Source organism: Oncorhynchus tshawytscha, linkage group LG17 (genome assembly GCF_018296145.1).
Source record: "Oncorhynchus tshawytscha isolate Ot180627B linkage group LG17, Otsh_v2.0, whole genome shotgun sequence".
NCBI lineage: Eukaryota > Metazoa > Chordata > Actinopteri > Salmoniformes > Salmonidae > Oncorhynchus > Oncorhynchus tshawytscha.
The window spans coordinates 6,785,318-6,809,746 of NC_056445.1; positions in this window are offsets into that span (position 1 = coordinate 6,785,318).

Here is a 24,429-nt window from a genome sequence, read left to right on the forward strand (position 1 = left end):
TCTTATCTATTTACCTGTTTAGCAACTTGTTTCCCGAAAATAAACTCACTGCTCTGACATATATTCTAAAGAGTAAACAGCAGGGGAATGGCACTACTATCCAATAAGCCTCTGATTGCTGCCCAGCTCGCGCTCATTGTCTGCTCGAGGTTATAGTGTATAGTAGACCTGGGTTAAAATACAATTTGAAATCATTTCAAATGACTTTATCCGGGCTTGAAGGGCTTGCACAATGGAACCAATAGCAAACCACTCCCATCTGGCACTGTAGGTAGGCTAGAGCAAATGCTGACAGTAATTGAAAGATTTAGAATAGTATTTGAACCCGGGCCTGGTGTATGGGCACCTGCTACATCCTCCTCCACACGCAATGTTTAGCCTCTACGATGACCTATCCCAGGCAACATACTCCCACTACTGCAATGGATAGGTAATTAATAAGACATGTCTCAATATAGATACACTGAGTGTACAAAACATTAGGAAAACCTGCTCTTTCCAGGACACAGACATCCCTTATTGATGTCACTTGTTAAATCCACTTCAATCAGTGTAGATGAAGGAGAGGAGACAGGTTTATAAAAAAGAAAAGAAAGCTTTTATATCCTTCAGACAATTGAGACATGGATTGTGTATGTGTGCCATTCAGAGTTTGAATGAGCATGAAAAAATATTTAAGTTCCATTGAACGGGGTATGGTAGTAGGTGCCAGGCGCACCGGTTTGTTTCAAGAACTGTAACGCTGCTGGGTTTTTCACACTCAACAGTTTCCTGTGTGTATCAAGAATAGTCCACCACCTGTTAGGTTCTTATTTTTCAGAGTAAATAACTCACCGACACTAGAGAAGCTTTAACCAAGTTTAATCATCCCCAAAGGTTCTGTACAGCTGTAATCAGACAGCAAAACATTTCGGACATCACAGTTTATATACATCCTACTTAAGACACTCCTCCTCCTTACAGTTTATGGCTCCACAGGAAAGAAGGTAACCAGATACTAACCCTGATTACTCCCTTAAGGGGAACTGACCTCAACCCCTCCTTCACCTAATCCACAGATATCCATCTGTGTTCCCTATATCAACACATCGCTCTCCTCTCCTCCATCAAACACATTCCAAAGCCTTCTGTCTTTCTTCAGAGAACCATTAACTTCTAACATAACACCCAGTCTCTTTCAAATCAAATCAAATGTATTTTTATAGCCCTTCGTACATCAGCTGATATCTCAAAGTGCTGTACAGAAACCCTACCTAAAACCCCAAACAGCAAGCAATGCAGGTGTAGAAGCACGGTGGCTAGGAAAAACTCCCTAGAAAGGCCAAAACCTAGGAAGAAACCTAGAAAGGAACCAGGCTATGTGGGGTGGCCAGTCCTCTTCTGGCTGTGCCGGGTGGAGATTATAACAGAACATGGCCAAGATGTTCAAATGTTCATAAATGACCAGCATGGTCGAATAATAATAAGGCAGAACAGTTGAAACTGGAGCAGCAGCACGGCCAGGTGGACTGGGGACAGCAAGGAGTCATCATGTCAGGTAGTCCTGGGGCATGGTCCTAGGGCTCAGGTCCTCCGAGAGAGAGAGAAAGAGAGAATTAGAGAACGCACACTTAGATTCACACAGGACACCGAATAGGACAGGAGAGGTACTCCAGATATAACAAACTGACCCTAGCCCCCGACACATTAACTACTGCAGCATAAATACTGGAGGCTGAGACAGGAGGGGTCAGGAGACACTGTGGCCCCATCCGAGGACACCCCAGACAGGGCCAAACAGGAAGGATATAACCCCACCCACTTTGCCAAAGCACAGCCCCCACACCACTAGAGGGATATCTTCAACCACCAACTTACCATCCTGAGACAAGGCTGAGTATAGCCCACAAAGATCTCCGCCATGGCACAACCCAAGGGGGGGCGCCAACCCAGACAGGATGACCACATGAGTGAATCAACCCACTCAGGTGACGCACCCCTTCCAGGGACGGCATGAGAGAGCCCCAGTAAGCCAGTGACTCAGCCCCTGTAATAGGGTTAGAGGCAGAGAATCCCAGTGGGAAGAGGGGAACCGGCCAGGCAGAAACAGCAAGGGCGGTTCGTTGCTCCAGAGCCTTTCCGTTCACCTTCCCACTCCTGGGCCAGACTACACTCAATCATATGACCCACTGAAGAGATAAGTCTTCAGTAAGGACTTAAAGGTTGAGACCGAGTTTGCGTCTCTGACATGGGTAGGCAGACCGTTCCATAAAAATGGAGCTCTATAGGAGAAAGCCCTGCCTCCAGCTGTTTGCTTAGAAATTCTAGGGACAATTAGGAGTCCTGCGTCTTGTGACCGTAGCGTACGTGTAGGTATGTACGGCAAACCAAATCAGAGAGATAGGTAGGAGCAAGCCCATGTAATGCTTTGTAGGTTAGCAGTAAAACCTTGAAATCAGCCCTTGCTTTGACAGGAAGCCAGTGTAGAGAGGCTAGCACTGGAGTAATATGATCAAATTTTTTAGTTCTAGTCAGGATTCTAGCAGCCGTATTTAGCACCAACTGAAGTTTATTTAGTGCTTTATCCGGGTAGCCGGAAAGTAGAGCATTGCAGTAGTCTAACCTAGAAGTGACAAAAGCATGGATTAATTTTTCTGCATCATTTTTGGACAGAAAGTTTCTGATTTTTGCAATGTTACGTAGATGGAAAAAAGCTGTCCTTGAAACAGTCTTGATATGTTCTTCAAAAGAGAGATCAGGGTCCAGAGTAACGCCGAGGTCCTTCACAGTTTTATTTGAGACGACTGTACAACCATTAAGATTAATTGTCAGATTCAACAGAAGATCTTTGTTTCTTGGGACCTAGAACAAGCATCTCTGTTTTGTCCGAGTTTAAAAGTAGAAAGTTTGTAGCCATCCACTTCCTTATGTCTGAAACACATGCTTCTAGCAAGGGCAATTTTGGGGCTTCACCATGTTTCATTGAAATGTACAGCTGTGTGTCATCCGCATAGCAGTGAAAGTTAACATTATGTTTTCGAATGACATCCCCAAGAGGTAAAATATATAGTGAAAACAATAGTGGTCCCAAAACGGAACCTTGAGGAACACCGAAATTTACAGTTGATTTGTCAGAGGACAAACCATTCACAGAGACAAACTGATATCTTTCCGACAGATAAGATCTAAACCAGGCCAGAACTTGGCCGTGGAGACCAATTTGGGTTTCCAATCTCTCCAAAAGAATGTGGTGATCGATGGTATCAAAAGCAGCACTAAGGTCTAGGAGCACGAGGACAGATGCAGAGCCTCGGTCCGATGCCATTAAAATGTCATTTACCACCTTCACAAGTGCCGTCTCAGTGCTATGATGGGGTCTAAAACCAGACTGAAGCATTTCGTATACATTGTTTGTCTTCAGGAAGGCAGTAAGTTGCTGCGCAACAGCCTTTTCTAAAATTTTTGAGAGGAATGGAAGATTCGATATAGGCCAATAGTTTTTTATATTTTCTGGGTCAAGGTTTGGCTTTTTCAAGAGAGGCTTTATTACTGCCACTTTTAGTGAGTTTGGTACACATCCGGTGGATAGAGAGCCGTTTATTATGTTCAACATAGCAGGGCCAAGCACAGGAAGCACCTCTTTCAGTAGTTTAGTTGGAATAGGGTCCAGTATGCAGCTTGAAGGTTTAGAGGCCATGATTATTTTCATCATTGTGTCAAGAGATATAGTACTAAAACACTTGAGTGTCTCTCTTGATCCTAGGTCCTGGGAGAGTTGTGCAGACAGGACAACTGAGCTTTGAAGGAATATGCAGATTTAAAGAGGAGTCTGTAATTTGCTTTCTAATAATCATAATCTTTTCCTCAAAGAAGTTCATGAATTTATCACTGCTAAAGTGAAAGTCATCCTCTCTTAGGGAATGCTGCTTTTTAGTTAGCTTTGCGACAGTATCAAAAAGGAATTTCGGATTGTTCTTATTTACCTCAATTAAGTTAGAAAAATAGGATGATCGAGCAGCAGTAAGGGCTCTACGGTACTGCACGGTACTGTCTTTCCAAGCTAGTCGGAAGACTTCCAGTTTGGTGTGGCGCCATTTCCGTTCCAATTTTCTGGAAGCTTGCTTCAGAGCTCGGGTATTTTCTGTGTACCAGGGAGCTAGTTTCTTATGAGAAATGTTTTTAGTTTTTAGGGGTGCAACTGCATCTAGGGTATTGCGCAAGGTTAAATTGAGTTCCTCAGTTAGGTGGTTAACTGATTTTTGTCCTCTGGCGTCCTTGGGTAGACAGAGGGAATCTGGAAGGACATCAAGGAATCTTTGTGTTGTCTGTGAATTTATAGCACGCCTTTTGATGTTCCTTGGTTGGGGTCCGAGCAGATTATATGTTGCAATTGCAAACGTAATAAAATAGTGGTCCGATAGTCCAGGATTATGAGGAAAAACATTAAGATCCACAACATTTATTCCATGGGACAAAACTAGGACCAGCGTGTGACTGTGACAGTGAGTGGGTCCAGAGACATGTTGGACAAAACCCACTGAGTCGATGATGGCTCCGAAAGCCTTTTGGAGTGGGTCTGTGGACTTTTCCATGTGAATATTAAAGTCACCAAAGATTAAAATATTATGTGCTATGACTACAAGGTCCGATAGGAATTCAGGGAACTCAGTGAGGAACGCTGTATATGGCCCAGGAGGCCTGTAAACAGTAGCTATAAAAAGTGATTGAGTAGGCTGTATAGATTTCATGACTAGAAGCTCAAAAGACGAAAACGTCATTTTTTTTTTTTGTAAATTGAAATTTGCTATCGTAAATGTTAGCAACACCTCCACCTTTGCAGGATGCACGGGGATATGTTCACTAGAGTAGCCAGGAGGTGAGGCCTCATATAAAACAGTAAATTCATCAGGCTTAAGCCATGTTTCAGTCAGGCCATCACATCAAGATTATGATCAGTGATTAGTTCATTGACTATAATTGCCTTTGAAGTAAGGGATCTAACATTAAGTAGCCCTATTTTGAGATGTGAGGTATCATGATCTCTTTCAATAATGACAGGAATGGAGGGGGTCTTTATCCTAGTGAGATTGCTAAGGCGAACACCGCCATGTTTAGTTTTGCCCAACCTAGGTCGAGGCCCAGACACGACTGTGCTAGTGGCAGACTCCACTATGCTGGCAGGCTGGCTAACAGCCTGCTGCCTGGCCTGTACCCTATTTCATTGTGGAGTTAGAGGAGTTAGAGCCCTGTCTATGTTGGTAGATAAGATGAGAGCACCCCTCCAGCTAGGATGGAGTCCGTCACTCCTCAGCAGGTCAGGCTTGGTCCTGTTTGTGGGTGAGTCCCAGAAAGAGGGCCAATTATCTACAAATTCTAACTTTTGGGAGGGGCAGAAAACAGTTTCATTTCCTATCATTCATTTACTACCTCAATGATCAAAGTTTAGCCGATTCCAAGACACCCTAACGATATCCAGCCAACTTGACACAACTGTGGGAAGCATTGGGGTCAACATGGGCCAGCATACCCGTGGAACGCTTTGGACACCTTGTAGAGTCTATGACCCAACAAATTGAGGCTATTCTGAGGGCAAAAGAGGGTGCAACTCAAAATGAGGAAGGTGTTCCTATTGTGTACATCCCCATTGCATGGTTGTCACATTTAAAAACATTTCCTTCTCGTTGTTCTAAAGAGGCTGTAGAGATGTGTGGCAAAGGACAGATTATTTCTGCACAGGAGAAGTCTCCCAACAATGGTCTATTCTATCCGATACCGGATATGGAACCGCTTTCTTGGCTTTGTCCCAAATAATAAACTCCAAGATGACAGCATAACACAACAGGGAGTGTTAGTTCACACAGTTTCAAATTGGATTACCAAACACTCGCCTACACAGCATGAAGACAGAAAAGGAGGCTGGAAAATGTTATTCCTGAGAGGAACCTTGGCGACACAAATCGAGCAGATAGATACAACGGACCGTTCTGTGGTGGGCGCCACGCTGCCATGATGACAAGGGCTTCTACATCAAGTGTGTGTGTGTGTGTGCGCCTGTGTGCCCCAGAGCTCTGATCTACAACACAGAGAGTAAGTGTGAAATGAGACCTGGGTTGTTTAACACAGTAGGCTTTTAACACGCTTTACACAACCAGTTTTTTTTTTTAACCACACCTGTGGACGATGCTGTGTGGTCACAGACCTGACTGACGCCACCTGTGACTTGGTCAATGCTTACAAGACAAGAGGAAAACAATTTGCTGTTTGTTGTCTGAAAGGTCTGGTAGATAGTCTGTGTGCCAGAGCCACTGATAAGAGGGTTCTTATAGCCTTCATTCACTCTAATCCAATTCAGGCTCTTGTATACCTGGCTTTTTCTTATAAGTTTAAACAAGAAGTGTTTTAAAATAGCTGCTGCAACAATGGCATCCCCTTGACTGTGCTTCTAGGCATCGGTACAATTGTTGATTAATATGTTTTACTGTTCTGTTCTGCCATGCATGTTCATATCTTTGTATGTCAGCTGCAGGTTGATCAATGTGGAACATTCATTAATTCAAGCAGCAAAAGTACCAACACACAGGTGTCACAACCACGCAGCAAATACTCCAGTGTTGAATCAACACTGACCGTTTTCAATGTAGCACTGGTCTAGTGTTTATATGGGACCACAATTTTCAGTGTTAAATTAGCAATTTTCTTAGCAAACACCTCATGTGATATTTTTAACACTAGGAAGTGTATATAGTTTACACCTATGGTGTAATGCAATACCAACTCATATAATTTATTTGTAACACTACTGGACACCCAGTATTATAACACATTATGACATGGTCTTAGTGAGATGCAGAGTAGGTGAACGGATGATCTGTATTTCCAAATGTGAAGCATGGAGGAGTAGGTGTGATGGTGTGGGGGTGTTTTGCTGGTGACACCGTCAGTGATTTATTTAGAATTCAAGGCAGACTTAACCAGAATGGCTACCTCAGCATTCTGCAAGAAGGTGGTTCTGGTAGCATCTCCAGAATAACTGCTTTTCTATATGGAGATGCTTTGTTTTCAGCAGCAGCCAGCACTACAGGCGCACATACTTGCTCTAGAAGCCCTTGTCATCATGGCAGTGTGGCGCCCACCACAGAACGGTCCGTTGAATCTGTCTGCTTGATTTGTGTCGCCAAAGTTCCCCTCGGGAATAACGTTTTCCAGGAATACATGTAGTCGTGGCCAAAGGTTTTGAGAATGACAAAAATATTAATTTCCACAATGTTTACTGCTTCGGTGTCTTTAGATATTTTTGTCAGATGTTACTATGGAATACTGAAGTATAATTACAAGCATTTCATAAGTGTCAAAGGCTTTTCTTGACAATTACATGAAGTTGATGCAAAGAGTCAATATTTGCAGTGTTAACCCTTCTTTTTCAAGACCTCTGCAATCCGCCCTGGCATGCTGTCAATTAACTTCTGGGCAACATCCTGACTGATGGCAGCCCATTCTTGCATAATCAATGCTTGGAGTTGATAATTTGTGGGTTTTTGTTTGTCCACCCGCCTCTTGAGGATTGACCACAAATTCTCAATGGGATTAAGGTCTGGGGAGTTTCCTGTCTATGGACCCAAAATAGCTGTTTTGTTCCCCGAGCCACTTAGTTATCCCTTTTGCCTTATGGCAAGGTGCTCCATCATGCTGGAAAAGGCATTGTTTGTCACCAAACTCTTCCTGGATGGTTGGGAGAAGTTGCTCTCGGAGGATGTGTTGCAACCATTCTTTATTCATGGCTGTGTTCTTAGGCAAAATTGTGAGTGAGCCCACTCCCTTGGCTGAGAAGCAACCCCACACACAAATGGTCTCAGGATGCTTTACTGTTGTCATGACACAGGACTGATGGTAGCGATCACCTTGTCTTCTCCAGACAAACTTTTTTCCAGATGCCCCAAATAATCGGAAAGGGGATTCATCTGAAAAAATGACTTTACCCCAGTCCTCAGCAGTCCAATCCCTGTACCTGATGTTTTTCCTGGAGAGACGTGGCTTCTTTGCTGCCCTTCTTGACACCAGGCCATCCTCCAAAAGTCTTCGCCTCACTGTGTGTGCAGATGCACTCACACCTGCTTGCTGCCATTCCTGAACAAGCTCTGTACTGGTGGTGCCCCGATCCCACAGCTGAATCAACTTTAGGAGACGGTCCAGGCGCTTGCTGGACTTTCTTGGGCGCCCTGAAACCTTCTTCACAACAATTGAACCGTTCTCCTTGAAGTTCTTGAAAATCTGATAAATGGTTGATTTAGATGCAATCTTACTGACAGCAATATCCTTGCCTGTCAAGCCCTTTTGTGGCAAGCAATGATGACGGCACGTGTTTCCTTGCAGGTAACCATGATTGACAGAGGGCGAACAATGATTCCAAGCACCACCATCCTTTTGAAGCTTCCAGTCTGTTATTCAAACTCAATCAGCATGACAGAGTGATCTCCAGCCTTGTCCTCTTCAACACTCACACCTGTGTTGACGAGAGAATGACTGACATGATGTCTGCTGATCCTTTTGTGGCAGGGCTGAAATGCACTGGAAATGTTTTTGGGGGATTCAGTTCATTTGCATGGCAAAGATGGACTTTGCAATTCATTGCAAATCATTGGATCACTCTTCATTACATTATGGAGTATATGCAAGTGCCATCATACAAACTGAGGCAGCAGACTTTGTGAAAATTAATATTTGTGTCATTCTCAAAAATGTTGGCCACGACTGTACTCCTTCACAGAACAGTGCAAACTGGCTCTAACCAGAATATAAAGAGGAGTGAGAGGCCCTGGTGCACAACTGAGCAAGAGGACAAGTACATTAGTGTGTCTAGTTTGAGAAACAGACCTCAATGGCAGCTTCATTAAATAGTACCCTCAAACATCAGTTTCAACGTCAACAGCGAAGAGGTAACTCCGGGATGCTGGCCTTCTAGGCAGCGTTGCAAAGAAAAAGCCACATCTCAGACTGGCCAATAAAAATAAATTATGAAGATGGTGGGCAAAAGAATACAGACACTGGACAGAGGAACTCCTCTGCCTAGAATGCCAGCATCCTGGCCTGAACTTTCTATGGCTTGTTTTAAAAAAATAACAATATTTTGGTGAGGATTTTGCTTTCAAATAACTGAGGATGAGAGTTTGTAATCTGAATAAAGGGAAAAATATCTTAGTTTTTCCAAACCTGGCAATCATTCTAAATGCAGGTTGCAGGTGATTTAGAATTCCAAATGTCATATCTCCACTCTGGCTGGATTCCAATAGGAATTACACATCAGTTTGCAAGCCTGCACAATGTGACTTGCAGGTCTGATGTGATCTGTAAACTGTGAGTTCCAGACCACTGCACTACTCTTACAAAAAAAGGGTTTACGTTTGTACCTTTAGGAGAACAAATATTTTCTTTATATGTTTAGTTATCAGTACATAAAACATAGGATACCAGGCCATTTTGTTCCTTGTAAGTGGTAATAATGTACCTCTACCATAGACTACTAAAACTGGTACAATAATTCCTCTCAATGGAGGCCAAAGATTTCTAACCAAAAACTACACACCCACTACTAAACCATGCTTCCAATATAATTTCCCCTTGTGCCTTGCCAAGTGAATTGTAGGGCTACCCACCCTGGAATGCATTTGCTAGTGACAAAGAGATGGTTGTTGAATTCATTCATTTTCAATCCTGTGGCCATCACCAAGTGAGTTCTAAGATTAATGTTATCATTAACATTTTACTGATGATGACAAATGCCATCTCGAAAGGCCATGTTTTGTGGCATGACACTCGTGGTTTACAGGTCACATCAGTCCTGCAAATTCTCAGAAATCCTGGTTGAAAGGGGTAAGATTTAAAAACATCTTTGGGCTAGGTGGGGCGCTAGTGACCCACCTCGACAACATCCGGTGAAATTGCAGAGCATGAAATTCAAAATACAAAAATCATAATATTAAACATTCATGAAAATACAAGTGTCTTACATCATTTAAAAGCGCAACTTCTTGTTAATCCAACTGCTTTGTCAGATTTCCAAAAGGCTTTACGGTGAAAGCATACCATGCGATTATCTGAGGACAGCGCCCCTCATACACCAGCATTAAAAACATTTTCCAAACCAACACAGAGGCATTACAAAAATCCAAATTAGCGATAAAATAAATCACTTACCTTTGAAGATCTTCCTCTATTTGCAATCCCAAGGGTCCCAGCTACACAACAAATGGTCATTCTGTTCGATAAAGTCCTTTATATCACCAAAAAGTCAGTTTAGTTGGCACGTTTGATTCAGTAATCTACCCGTTCCACTCGTTCAACATGCAGACAAAGGAATCCGAAAAGTTACCAATAAACTTCATCCAAACAAGTCAAACAACGTTTCTAATCAATCCTCAGGTACCCTAATATGTAAATGAACAATTACATTTTAGACGGAATGTAGTATGTTCAATAACTGAGATAAATAGCAAGGTGCGCACCCTCATCCAAGCGTGCCACAAGACTACAGTCCAAATGAGAGCCATATTGAAAAACCACAACTACTAATTCATTTTTCAAAAAACAAGCCTGAAACCCTTTCTTAAGACTTGACATCTAGTGGAAGCCATAGGAACTGCAATCTGGGAGGAATTCCTTTGAATATCCCATAGACAAGCATTTGAATAGACTGTGACCTCAAAAATAAACATTTCCGAATGGATTCTCCTCGGGTTTTCGCCGCCTGTTACTCAAATACATTATTTTAACAGTTTTAGAAACATCAGAGTGTTTCCCATCCTGTACTGTTTTCCATCCAATACTATATTACATGCATATCCTAGATTCTGGGCCTGAGTAACAGGCAGTTTACTTTTGGCACATCAGTCATCTGAACTTCTGAATACTGCCCCCTAGCCTTAATATGAATCAGTCAATGTACACGCAAAACACACACATTAACACCATTCAAAGGTCAACCTGCAGCAGTACATGCTGGGGGGTGTGGTTTTGGTTCAAAGTGATGTGTATGATATTCAGGTCTCTGTGTCAGAGGAAAACTAGGCCCTCAATATAATGCCTTATGAGACACGTATGGTAATGTGTTAAAGAATATATCATTTTTTTATGTTAACATATCCACTTAGGATCTCACTTGGTGAAGCCCATAGGACTGAACCTGTATGAATGTGCAACAAACATGTCTCTGTCATTAACAAATACAGTGACTCTCAAGTGAAAAGCATCTTAGGAGATATAAAAAATAAGGTTTTACACTATGCAGTGTGTATCTTGGTTGCACTCTTTCAGTGTGGATTTAACACTGGATAATTTTCCTTGTACAATTGAAAATAATGTATAGATAATTCTATGGGTAAGCTAAACTTAGCAAAAAAAGAAACATCCTTTCACTGTCAACTGCGTTTATTTTCAGCAAACTTAACATGTGTAAATATTTATACAAGATTCAACAGCTGAGACATAAACTGAACAAGTTCCACAGATGTGACTAACAGAAAAGGAATAATGTGTCCCTGAATAAATGGGGGGTTAAAATCAAAAGTAACAGTCAGTATCTGGTGTGGCCCCCAGCTGCATTAAGTTCTGCAGTGCATCTCCTCCTCATGGACTGCACCAGATTTGCCAGTTCTTGCTGAGAGATGTTACCCCACTCTTCCACCAAGGCACCTGCAACTTCCCTGACATTTCTGGGGGGAATGGTCCTAGCCCTCACCCTCCGATCCAACAGGTCCCAGACGTGCTCAATGGGATTGAGAACCAGTCTCTTTGCTGGCCAGAGCAGAACACTGATATTCCTATCTTGAAGGAAATCATGCACCGAACGAGCAGTATGGCTGGTGGCATTGTCATGCTGGAGAGTCATGTCAGGATTAGCCTGCAGTAAGGGTACCACATGAGGGAGGAGGATGTCTTCCCCAGCGTTGAGATTGCCTGCAATGACAACAAGTTCAGTCCGATGATGCTGTGACACATCGCCCCAGACCATGATGGACCCTCCACCTCCAAATCAATCCCTCTCCAGAGTACAGGCCTCGGTGTAACACTCATTCCTTCGATGCTAAACACGAATCCGACCATCACCCCTGGTGAGACAAATCTGCAACTTGTCAGTGAAGAGCAATTTTTGCCAGTCCTGTCTAGTCCAGAGACAGTGGGTTTGTGCCCATAGGCTACGTTGTTGCAGGTGATGTCTGAGGACCTGCCTTACAAAAGGCCTACAAGCCCTCAGTCCAGCCTCTCTCAACCTATTGCGGGCAGTCTGAGCAATGATGGAGGGATTGTGTGTTCCTGGTGTAACTCGGCAGTTGTTGCTGCCATCCTGTACCTGTCCCGCAGGTGTGATGTTCGGATGTACTGATCCTGTGCAGGTATTGTTACACGTGGTCTGCCACTGCGAGGACCATCAGCTGTCCGCCCTGCCTCCCTGTAGTGCTGTCTTAGGCGTCTCACAGTATGGACATTGCAATGTATTGCCCTGGCCACATCTGCAGTCCTCATGCCTCCTTGCAGCATGCCTAAGGCACGTTCACTCCGATGAGCAGGGACCCTGGGCATTTTTATTTTTCAGAGTCAGTAGAAAGGCCTCTTTACTTTCCTAAGTTTTCACAACTGTGACCTTAATTGTCTGTAAGCATTTAGTGTCTTAACGACCGTTCTGCAGGTGGATGTTCATTTATTTGTTTATGGTTCATTGAACAAGCATGGGAAACAGTGTTTAAACCCTTTACAAGAAGATCTGTGAAGTTATTTGGATTTTTACGAATTATCTTGAAAGACAGGGTCCTGAAAAAGGTCTCTTTCTTTTTTTGCTGAGCTTATATGTAAAGTACCTTTGGCGCATTCACATCTGCTTTGGGTGGTATTTTGTTGAGGGTGGCATAAATGTTGACAATGAGTAGGAACACTAAATCTATTCATAAGAGAATCCTTAAGCCGACAGAGACAAAGCTTCCACAGACCTCCCTGTGACAAAACCCTGTGTGAGGCCTGGCATACCATCAGGTGGATTACATAGGAAATGGCTTCTATCAAAAAATTAATACTGCACCTGTTATCCAATGCACAGGCAATAAGAAAGCAGAATGATTCAATAATTATTACGATGAGACGAAGAGGCAGAGAGTGCGTCCCAAATGGAAACCTATTCCCTGTTCGTCCCAAATGGAAACCTATTCCCTGTTTAGTGCACTACTTTTGACGATGGCCCAAGCACTAAAAAGGGAATAGGGTGCCATATGGGATGTAGACAGAGGCATAAGCAGGTAATGTGAAGGCACACAGAGCCCTGATACAAAATGAAATGATATGAGGTTTACCAAACAGGCATTCAAAATGAAGCTCTCGTGAATAACCTGAATAATACTGCCATTTTGTATGCAACGATATGGTATATTTCACCTAGGCCTATAGATTTTCAAATAAGTGTGTGCATATGAAGAGTTTCTTTTCAAAACGCTATATATCCATTTTCAGAAATGTTGGTAAAAATGGATTTTATTGTTTTAAAGAACTTATGAAAGATGGTGTGTTTCTTCACTATCTAATCATGGAATGGGGTTGTTCAATGGCAGACATGTATTTGTTTGAAATCTGGTTGTATTCCAGATACAAATTATTTTTTTTGCAACACGCTATATATCCTCCTAATTGGCGACAGAATTTCAGTGGATATTCGCATAAAGAATATATGCCCTTTTCTATTAGTGGAATTAATCAAATGGACTTGTTGCAGATAAAATCAGTGTGGTGACTCATGTACCGAATAAAAATTGAAAATCTACATTTCAACTCTACCAATAGTTTTGTCACAAAAACTGTGTAAAATAGTAAATGTGCCGGCTCTGCTCTTGGCCAACAGCTTGCGGATAGAGTGCGGGTGGGATTAAGGTGTTTCCAGAACCATTTCCAACCTAATTCATTTTAGACACAAAAATAATAAAATGTCTAACGAACAAATTTATGAAATTACATTTATAAAATTACACCGAAACTTCCAGGTTCCATCACAACTCTCATGATTTTGTTTTTAAACGATATGACTTTTCTCAAAATAAAACTGTGGATGGAAAGATGGTTAGTCTGAGAAAAATAGGTAATACTGCCAAGTTTTACACAGTAAAATGTAACAAATAATTACATTTTTATTAAAGAACTGTACAAACGATACATTTGTGACATCAACATACAGTTGAATTCAGAAGTTTACATACACTTAGGTTGGAGTCATTAAAACTCATTTTTCAACCACTCCACACATTTCTTGTTAACAAACTACAGTTTTGGCAAGTTGGTTCGGACATTAGGGAGGGTTTGGCCGGTAGGGATATACTTGTCTCATCGCGCACCAGTGACTCCTGTGGCGGGCCGGGCGCAGTGCGCGCTTACCAAGGTTGCCAGGTGCACGGTGTTTCCTCCGACACATTGGTGCGGCTGGCTTCCGGGTTGGATGTGCGATGTGTTAAGAAGCAGTGCAGCTTTATTGGGTTGTGTATCGGAGGACGCATGACTTTCAACCTTCGTCTCTCCCGAGCCCGTACGGGAGTTGTAGCGATGAGACAAGATAGTAGCTACTGAAACAATTGGATACCACAAAATTGGGGAGAAAAGGGGGGTAAAATAAAATAAAAAAATAAAAAGTGCATCTTAGATCGAGAAATAGAAAACATCAAATGCAACAAATAAAAGTCATGAAATTCTTGTGAGATCTGATACTACAAGAAAAGACGACCAGATAGTCTAGTAGTAGACCACACCTTAGACAGACCACTGAAGATTCTTTATCTTTCTCGCTCTACTCCTTCCCTATCACTTTCACTGCTGTTTCCACCTTTCCTCTGCAGGGTCCTGTCTGCATTAATGAATTGTTGTTAATTACCTACTGGGACTTCAGCTTTAAACATAATTATCAGGACATTTAACCAAGGTCAATATGGATGATAAACACTGTTTTTAATGAATGACTCGGATTAAACCAGCAAAAATAGAGCACATTCCTCTCTCCCTACCCACTACTACCTCACTAACAATGTGGGTGTGCTGGGACGATATAGATTATAGGACGGTAAGCCTGTTTTCAGAATTGCAATGCCTTTTAGAAGAATTACGTGCACTGCGAAAAAAAAGAAGTATTTAATCCTGTTGTTTTTGAACAATTAAAATGGTTGAAGATGCTTGGTCTTTTACTTACATTTTTAAACCATCTATCTTCAGCTATCAATCTTGTTGACAATCGCTTACGCACTAAAAGTGGTACTTGAGGCACAACATTAACTCCTAACTACCTAATCTTCACACCAAGTCTGCAAAACTGCAAGCACATGATCTACTTTACACTCAGTTTGCAATTGTAAAATACACTTTTTGCAAAACACCAAACACAGTTCTCTAAATTAGACACATCATTAAAAACTAATAGGTCTTGTGTTTCGTTTGGAAAACACTGCCATTCCAAATGCCACACTCATTTACCGACTACCTACACCCAGTGCTCACATGTGAAAACACTTAGAACTAACTTCTTCACTTAGAAATCAGAGCTTGAGCACTATAAATAGGCATCAGGTTGGCTTTCTTGGTATGGACAACAATGGAGGACAATTTTGGAGAGAGGGTTAGAGGAAGAGGAGTGAGAGTAAGAGGGGGATGAGGACAAGGGACGAGGAGGGTAAGAGGACAAAGATGAAGAGTGGGACAAGGAGAACAATCACAGATGAGATCCGGGCCACTTTGGTTGACCATTAAGTTTTTAGGGAGGCTTGGCAGAGGGTCCAGCCTAACTTGAGCCTCTACACTGCAGCAAGTGTCACCTGGACATTCGAAATGAGAACAGGTAAGTAAACTTACCCTCTACACCATGCTACTGTACGTACAGCACTGCACCACTTACAGCACTACAGTAACATTTCATTTCATACTGAAAAATCTTGCACCCTAACCAGTCGCATCATGTTTTTGCAGAAATGCTAGACGGACCTTCTATGGAGGAAGAAACCGTCTGTTCACAGCAGAGCAGGAACAACACATAGCGATTATGGTCATTTCAAACAACAGCATACGTTTACGACAACTGCAACACATTCACTGACAACACAACATTCAGTAACAGAAATAGGGTGAGTTTATCCGCATTTGGCCGTCTCCTGAAACACCATTAGATTTGTATGAAGCAGTTCTACAGAGTACCATTTGAGCTAAATGCTGACATAGTGAAACAACTGCGCTATGAATACATACAAATGAGCTATACTATCCTGCCATTGGTACTGTATTCCAGTGTATTTTGCTGCATATTGACTGCTCTATATCTATTCATACTGTCATACAATAAATGTTTTGCCTTGTCTGTTTCAGAGAGTTCTGGAACTAGATGCTGCTGCCGAGCATCAAGATTTCATCTACTTTGTTGAGGTCGGCTTTAACCTAGCCAAAACAAGACTCGGGAAGAAACCTCATAGGACACCGTGCCATTGCAATTTGTTCATTGACCATCTGCAAGTTTTGTTGCTCAACCTGCAACCAAATCCTCAATTTCTAAACCCACTAGAATTATTTTCGACATACGATCGTGAACCCCACCAACGCAAACCCCTTCTCCAGGCGATGGAGGATGCCTGTGGCGAGGGAGCATGCAAGGGCTGGATACGCCACTCCAGAAGCTACTTCCTCTGCTATTTAGTCAGAGATCACATCACTTGTGATGTTGATGAGGTGCTGTGGCCAGACCCAAATAGGAGAAAGGATGCACCCTAATATTTTTTTCTTCATAGTAACAATCCTATTTATTTATCTTCTACTGTTTTTGTTTGTCTGTTACTGTTCATCCCTAAATCTGGATGAAAATACAATGTTCTGAGAAAAAAATTATAATAATCCTCCCTTGCATTTCTGTTTATAGTGTAAATATATAATGAATATGCATACATACTTAGTGCATTTGGCTATTTCAGACACACCCGTTGCTGACACGTGTATAAAATTGAGCACAAAGCCATGCAATCTCCATAGACAAACATGGCAGTAGAATTGCCTTACTGAAGAGCTAGGTGACTTTCAACGTGGCACCGTCATAGGATGCCACCTTTCCATCAGGTCATCAAACTTCTGCCCTGCTAGAGCTGCCACGGTCAGCTGTAAGTGCTGTTATTGTGAAGTGGAAACCTCTAGGAGCAACAAGGGCTCTGCTGTGAAGTGGTAGGCCACACAAACTAACAGGAAACAGGACCGCCATGTGCTTACTGTCTGTCCTCGGTTGCAATGCTCACTACCGAGTTCCAAACTGCCTCTGGAAGCAACGTCAGTTTCAAGAAATGGGTTTCCATGGCCGAGCAGCCACACACATGCCTAAGATCACCATGCGCATCGGTTGGAGTGGTGTAAAGCTCACCGCCTTTGGACTCTTGAGCAGTGGAAATGCGTTCTCTGGAGTGATTAATCACTCATCGCCATTCACCATCTGGCAGTCCGACGGACTTTAGCTGATGCCAACTGTAAAGTTAGGTGGAGGAGGCATAATGGTTGGGGGCTGTTGTTCATGGTTCGGACTAGACCCCTTAGTTCCAGTGAAGGGAAACGTAATGCTACTGCATGCAATGACATTCTCAACGATTCTGTGCTTTCCTGTTTCAGCATGATGCCCCTGTGCACAAAGCGAGGTCCCTACAGAAATGGTTTGTCGAGATCTGAGTTGAAGGGCTTGACTGGCCTGCACAGAGCACTGACCTCAACTCCATCGAACACCTTTGAGATGAATTGGAACGCCAACTGTAAGCCAGGCCTAATTGCCCAGTGCCTAACCTCACTAATACTTTGTGGCTGAATGGATGCAAGTCCCCTCAGCAATGTTCCAACATCTAGCAGAAAGCCTTCCCAGAAGAGTGGAGGATATTATAGGAGCAAAGGGTGGACCAACTCCATATTAATGCCCATGATATTGGAATGACATGTCTGATGATCAGGTGTCCACATACTTTAGCTTATGTAGTGTAACTGACTATGGCCAATTGTTCATACTATAACATATGGTATATACAGTGCCTTAAAGTATTCCTACCCCTTGACTTTTTATATATTTTGTTGTGTTACAGCCTGAATTTAAAATTATTTATTTTTTTATTTCGCCTTTTATTTAACCAGGTAGGCTAGTTGAGAACAAGTTTTCATTTGCAACTGCAACCTGGTCAAGATAAAGCAAAGCAGTTCAACGCGTACAACAACACAGAGTTACACATGGAATAAACAAACACAATCAAAAATACAGGAGAAAAATCTATATACAGCATGTGCAAATGAGGTAGGATAAGAGAGGTAAAGGCAATAAATAGGCCATGGTGGCGAAGTAATTACAATATAGCAATTAAACACTGGAATAGTAGGATGTGTAGAAGATTAATGTGCAAGTAAAGATACTGGGGTGCAAAGGAGCAAGATAAATAAATACAGTATGGGGATGAGGTAGATTGGATGGGCTAATGACAGATGAGCTATGTACAGGTGCAGTGATCTGTGAGCTGCTTAAAGCTATTGAGGGAGGTAAGATTCTCCAGCTTCAGAGATTTTTGCAGTTTGTTCCAGTCATTGGCAGCAGAGAACTGGAAGGAGAGGCAGCCAAAGGAGGAATTGGCTTTGGGGGTGACCAGTGAGATACAGTGCCTTGCGAAAGTATTCGGCCCCCTTGAACTTTGCGACCTTTTGCCACATTTCAGGCTTCAAACATAAAGATATAAAACTGTATTTTTTTGTGAAGAATCAACAACAAGTGGGACACAATCATGAAGTGGAACGACATTTATTGGATATTTCAAACTTTTTTAACAAATCAGAAACTGAAAAATTGGGCGTGCAAAATTATTCAGCCCCCTTAAGTTAATACTTTGTAGCGCCACCTTTTGCTGCGATTACAGCTGTAAGTCGCTTGGGGTATGTCTCTATCAGTTTTGCACATCGAGAGACTGAGATTTTTTCCCATTCCTCCTTGCAAAACAGCTCGAGCTCAGTGAGGTTGGATGGAGGACATTTGAGAACAGCAGTTTTCAGTTCTTTCCACAGATTCTCGATTGGATTCAGGTCTGGACTTTGACTTGGCCATTCTAACACCTGGATATGTTTATTTTTGAACCATTCCATTGCAGATTTTGCTTTATGTTTTGGATCATTGTCTTGTTGGAAGACAAATCTCCGTCCCAGTCTCAGGTCTTTTGCAGACTCCATCAGGTTTTCTTCCAGAATGGTCCAGTATTTGGCTCCATCCATCTTCCCTGTCCCTGCTGAAGAAAAGCAGGCCCAAACCATGATGCTGCCACCACCATGTTTGACAGTGGGGATGATGTGTTCAGGGTGATGAGCTGTGTTGCTTTTACGCCTTTTGCATTGTTGCCAAAAAGTTCAATTTTGGTTTCATCTGACCAGAGCACCTTCTTCCACATGTTTGGTGTGTCTCCCAGGTGGCTTGTGGCAAACTTTAAACGACACTTTTTATGGATATCTTTAAGAAATGGCTTTCTTCTTGCCACTCATCCATAAAGGCCAGATTTGTGCAATATACGACTGATTGTTGTCCTATGGACAGAGTCTCCCACCTCAGCTGTAGATCTCTGCAGTTCATCCAGAGTGATCATGGGCCTCTTGGCTGCATCTCTGATCTGTCTTCTCCTTGTATGAGCTGAAAGTTTAGAGGGACGGCCAGGTCTTGGTAGATTTGCAGTGGTCTGATACTCCTTCCATTTCAATATTATCGCTTGCACAGTGCTCCTTGGGATGTTTAAAGCTTGGGAAATCTTTTTGTATCCAAATCCGGCTTTAAACTTCTTCACAACAGTATCTCGGACCTGCCTGGTGTGTTCCTTGTTCTTCATGATGCTCTCTGCGCTTTTAACGGACCTCTGAGACTATCACAGTGCAGGTGCATTTATACGGAGATTTGATTACACACAGGTGGATTGTATTTATCATCATTAGTCATTTAGGTCAACATTGGATCATTCAGAGATCCTCACTGAACTTCTGGAGAGAGTTTGCTGCACTGAAAGTAAAGGGGCTGAATAATTTTGCACGCCCAATTTTTCAGTTTTTGATTTGTTAAAAAAGTTTTGAAATATCCAATAAATGTCGTTCCACTTCATGATTGTGTCCCACTTGTTGTTGATTCTTCACAAAAAAAATACAGTTTTATATCTTTATGTTTGAAGCCTGAAATGTGGCAAAAGGTCGCAAAGTTCAAGGGGGCCGAATACTTTCGCAAGGCACTGTATACCTGCTGGAGCTCATGCTATGGGTGGGTGCTGCTATGGTGAGCAGTGAGCTGAGATAAGGCGGGGCTTTACCTAGCAGAGACTTGTAGATGACCTGGAGCCAGTGGGTTTTACGAGTGTATGTTTGGCCGCATGACTGAAGGATGCTTTGTTGCGAAATAGGAAGCCTATTCTAGATTTAATTTTGGATTGGAGATGTTTAATGTGAGTTTGTAAGGAGAGTTTACTGTCTAGCCAGACACCTAGGTATTTGTAGTTGTCCACATATTCTAAGTCAGAACTGTCCAGAGTATGGGCGGGCAGGTGCGGGCAGTGATCGGTTGAAGAGCATGCATTTAGTTTTACTTGTATTTAAGAGCAGTTGGAGGCCATGGAAGGAGAGTTGTATGGCATTGAAGCTCGTCTGGAGGTTAACAGAGTGTCCAAAAAAGGTCCAGAAGTATACAGAATGGTGTCGTCTACGTAAAGGTGGAGCAGAGAATCACCAGCAGCGATGTGTACAGAGAAGAGAGTCATCCCGAGAATTGAACCCTGTGGCACCCCCATAGAGACTGCAAGAGGTCCGGACAACAGGCCCTCTGAATTGGCACACTGAACTCTATCAGAGAAGTAGTTGGTGAACCAGGCGAGGCAATCATTTGAGAAACCAAGGCTGTTGAGTCTGCCAATAAGAATGTGGTGATTGTCAGAGTCTAAAGTCTTGGCCAGGTCAATGAATACGGCTGCACAGTAATTTCTCTTATCGATGGCGGTTATGATTTCGTTTAGGACCTTGAGCATGGCAGAGTTGCACCCATGACCAGCTCTGAAACCAGATTGCATAGCGGAGAAGGTCCGGTGGGACTCGAAGTGGTCGGTAATCTGTTTGTTGACTTGGCTTTCGAAGACCTTAGAAAGGCAGGGTAGGATATATGTCTGTAGCAATTTGGGTCTTGAGTGTCTCCTCTTTTGAAGAGGGGATGACCGCTGCAGCTTTCCAATCTTTGGGAATCTCAGATGATACGGAAGAGAGGTTGAACAGGCTAGTAATAGGGTTTGCAACAATTTCAGCAGATAATTTAAAAAAAAGAGTGTCCAGATTGTCTAGCCTGGCTGATTTGTAGGGGTCCAGGTGTTACAGATAGCAGATGTTCTGAAAGCGCTGCAAAACCTGGACCCGTACAAATCAGCTGGGCTTGACAATCTGGACCCTCTATTTCTGAAACTATCCGCCGCCATTGTCGCAACCCCTATTACCAGCCTGTTCAACCTCTCTTTCATATCGTCTGAGATCCCCAAGGATTGGAAAGCTGCCGCAGTCATCCCCCTCTTCAAAAGGGGGAGACAACCTGGACCCAAACTGTTACAGACCTATATCCATCCTGCCCTGCCTATCTAAGGTCTTCGAAAGCCAAGTCAACAAACAGGTCACTGACCATCTCGAATCCCACCGTACCTTCTCCGCTGTGCAATCTGGTTTCCGAGCCGGTCACGGATGCACCTCAGCCACGCTCAAGGTACTAAACGATATCATAACCGCCATCGATAAAAGACAGTACTGTGCAGCCGTCTTCATCGACCTTGCCAAGGCTTTCGACTCTGTCAATCACCATATTCTTATCGGCAGACTCGGTAGCATCGTTTTTTTGGATGACTGCCTTGCCTGGTTCACCAATTACTTTGCGGACAGAGTTCAGTGTGTCAAATCGGAGGGCATGCTGTCCGGTCCTCTGGCAGTCTCTGTGGGGGTGCCACAGGGTTCAAACCTCAGGCTGACTCTTTTCTCTGTATATATCAATGATGTTGCTCTTGCTGCGGGCGATTCCCTGACCCACCTCTACGCAGACGACACCATTCTATATACTTCCGGCCCGTCCTTGGACACTGTGCTATCTAACCTCCAAACGAGCTTCAATGCCATACAACACTCCTTCCGTGGCCTCCAACTGCTCTTAAACGCTAGTAAAACCAAATGCATGCTTTTCAACCATTCGCTGCCTGCACCCGCACGCCTGACCAGCATCACCACCCTGCATGGTTCCGACCTTGAATATGTGGACATCTAAGTACCTAGGTGTCTGGCTAGACTGTAAACTCTCCTTCCAGACTCATATCAAACACCTCCAATCGAAAATCAAATCAAGAGTCGGCTTTCTATTCCGCAACAAAGCCTCCTTCACTCACGCTGCCAAACTTACCCTAGTAAAACTGACTATCCTACCGATCCTCGACTTCGGCGATGTCATCTACAAAATTGCTTCCAACACTCTACTCAGCAAACTGGATGCAGTTTATCACAGTGCCATCCGTTTTGTTTCTAAAGCACCTTATACCACCCACCACTGCGACTTGTATGCTCTAGTCGGTTGGCCCTCGCTACATATTCGTCGCCAGACCCACTGGCTCCAGGTCATCTACAAGTCCATGCTAGGTAAAGCTCCGCCTTATCTCAGTTCACTGGTCACGATGGCAACACCCATCCATAGCACGCGCTCCAGCAGGTGTATCTCACTGATCATCCCTAAAGCCAACACCTCATTTGGCCGCCTTTCGTTCCAGTTCTCTGCTGCCTGTGACTGGAACGAATTGCAAAAATCGCTGAAGTTGGAGACTTTTATCTCCCTCACCAACTTCAAACATCTGCTATCTGAGCAGCTAACCGATCGCTGCAGCTGTACATAGTCTATCGGTAAATAGCCCACCCATTTTTACCTACCTCATCCCCATACTGTTTTTATTTATTTACTTTTCTGCTCTTTTGCACACCAATATCTCTACCTGTACATGACCATCTGATCATTTATCACTCCAGTGTTAATCTGCAAAATTGTAATTATTCGCCTACCTCCTCATGCCTTTTGCACACAATGTATATAGACTCCCCTTTTTTTCCTCTACTGTGTTATTGTCTTGTTAATTGTTTACTCCATGTGTAACTCTGTTGTCTGTTCACACTGCTATGCTTTATCTTGGCCAGGTCGCAGTTGCAAATGAGAACTTGTTCTCAACTAGCCTAGCTGGTTAAATAAAGGTGAAATAAAAAAATAAAATAAAAAAACAGTTCTTGAAGAACATCAGCTATCTGGAAATGGGGGAGGCTTGGGCGAGTTGCTGTAGAAAAATGCTTGTTGAAATTCTCAATGATAGTGGATTTATTGGTGGTGACAGTGTTTCCTAGCCTCAGTGCAGTGGGCAGCTAGGAATCAAATCAAATCAAATCAAATTTTATTTGTCACATACACATGGTTAGCAGATGTTAATGCGAGTGTAGCGAAATGCTTGTGCTTCTAGTTCCGACAATGCAGTAATAACGAACAAGTAATCTAACTAACAATTCCAAAAAACTACTGTCTTATACACAGTGTAAGGGGATAAAGAATATGTACATAAGGATATATGAATGAGTGATGGTACAGAGCAGCATAGGCAAGATACAGTAGATGATATCGAGTACAGTATATACATATGAGATGAGTATGTAAACCAAGTGGCATAGTTAAAGTGGCTAGTGATACATGTATTTCATAAGGATGCAGTCGATGATATAGAGTACAGTATCTACGTATGCATATGAGATGAATAATGTAGGGTAAGTAACATTATATAAGGTAGCATTGTTTAAAGTGGCTAGTGATATATTTACATCATTTCCCATCAATTCCCATTATTAAAGTGGCTGGAGTTGAGTCAGTGTGTTGGCAGCAGCCACTCAATGTTAGTGGTAGCTGTTTAACAGTCTGATGGCCTTGAGATAGAAGCTGTTTTTCAGTCTCTCGGTCCCAGCTTTGATGCACCTGTACTGACCTCGCCTTCTGGATGACAGCGGGGTGAACAGGCAGTGGCTCGGGTGGTTGATGTCCTTGATGATCTTTATGGCCTTCCTGTAGCATCGGGTGGTGTAGGTGTCCTGGAGGGCAGGTAGTTTGCCCCCGGTGATGCGTTGTGCAGACCTCACTACCCTCTGGAGAGCCTTACGGTTGAGGGCGGTGCAGTTGCCATACCAGGCAGTGATACAGCCCTCCAGGATGCTCTCGATTGTGCATCTGTAGAAGTTTGAGTACTTTTGGTGACAAGCCGAATTTCTTCAGCCTCCTGAGGTTGAAGAGGCGCTGCTGCGCCTTCCTTACGATGCTGTCTGTGTGAGTGGACCAATTCAGTTTGTCTGTGATGTGTATGCCGAGGAACTTAAAACTTGCTACCCTCTCCA